Below are 1,737 nucleotides of genomic sequence, written 5' to 3' on the forward strand. Positions count from 1 at the left end.
TCTCTAGTTGTGACCATTTACCTATAAAAACCTTGAGTTTATCTTTCTTTATAGATGAGTAATATTCCATTATATAAAAGTACCACAATTCTTTATCCATTCCTCAATGGATGGACATTTGGGTTGCTTCCACAACTTAGCAATTACAAATTGTGCTGCTATGAACTTGGGTGCACATACATCACTGTGATATGATGTTTTCAGATCTTTTGGGAAAATATCCAGAAGGGGAATAGTTGGGTTGAATGGGACACTGTAGCTTCTGTTCCTCTAGTTACCTTCAGCTCTGACTCCACACCAAAGTCCCTTTCACAAAGACAATTCAGCACTACACTGTACTGTACCTGGGGTACCTGGGTGTGCTGTTTCACTGCATTCCTTGGCATCTATGAATTACTAGACTGCATGTTGTCTTTTCCATGACAACATGAATTCTCTCCTACTAGTTTTGTTTTTTCTTTCTTTTTTTATCTTTTTTTTGAGACAGGGTCTTGCTATGCAGTTCAGGTTGGCCTTGAGCTCACTTTGCAGCCCAGCCTGGCCTCAAATTTGAAATGATCCTCCTGCCTCAGCCTCATAAGTGCTGGGATTACAGGTGTGCACCACCATGCCCAGCTCTCCTACTGGTTTAAAAAAGAGAATCTTTGTTTCATGTTCTCAGTGACTGGCATAAAGTACAAAGGGTGCTTAATAAATATTTTGAGATGATTTCTATGTCATATTTCATACTTAATGCTATTTTCTTCTTAGGAACTTTTTCAGCTTTCTTGTAGCCATGCTCTTCAGGTCTTTCAGAACTTTAGTGGTGCCTATAAAGTTTTCCTGGTTTGACAAGACTAGTATCCTTTTCATTGGTCCTACGCTTCCTACCCTGTAGTATGAAGTTGCAGTTTTGTCACACTCACGTTTGTGTTGTTTCTCCTGTGCAGAGCATCCTTCTGCAGGAAATACTGACGTTGAGTCTCCACAAAGAATCCAGAAGAGCACTCCACACGCAGCAGGGCGGTGTTAGTGGAGTACTGCTGCTGAGTACCCACAAAAACAATTTTCAGCTCATTGCCTCTGACCCATTATAATGAAAGACATGAATTTACAATATCCACTATTCCACTTGCCTCCATAAACATTAATACCAATGTATTTATCAAAGTATGATTCAATGACCTTGCGGGAAAAGAGAGCAGGAAATGAGGCACAAATAATTAAGTACCCTGCAGAGAAAACAAGCACTTCTGACTCAATGAAGTCAGAGAAAACATTTTTTTTTTTCTCAGGAACACAGGAGAGGAAGATGAACAAAATACTGCCTCTGAGACAGAGGAAAAAAATGTTCAGGAGACAAAATGAAAAACATTGTGGATCTTTACTTCTGCCAGAAAGGGTTGGGGCTGGGGATTTAGCTCAGCGGCAAAAGCACCTGCCTGGCAAGCGCAAGGTCATGAGTTCGGTTCCCGGTACCGGAGAAAAACAAAACAAAACAAAAAAAACGAAAGGGTTATTAGGAAGAAATATTTTGTTTTTGTTTAAGAAGAAGAAATAAAAATTTATCTTTGAACATAGAAATTGAAACATTGAATGCATATAGATATTGTGTATTTTAGGATCCTCATTTTCCCTTTGTATTAGTTATTCCTGGTTCCAATAAGGATCCAATATATATTCTTAACTTTTCTCAGATTTAGTCCATTTCTTTGCCTTTCTACCCTTTTTGCTATAGTCTTCAAGTTTCAATACATC

This window comes from Chinchilla lanigera, unplaced genomic scaffold (genome assembly GCF_000276665.1).
Source record: "Chinchilla lanigera isolate Chin_1 unplaced genomic scaffold, ChiLan1.0 scaffold00031, whole genome shotgun sequence".
NCBI classification, from domain to species: Eukaryota; Metazoa; Chordata; class Mammalia; order Rodentia; family Chinchillidae; genus Chinchilla; species Chinchilla lanigera.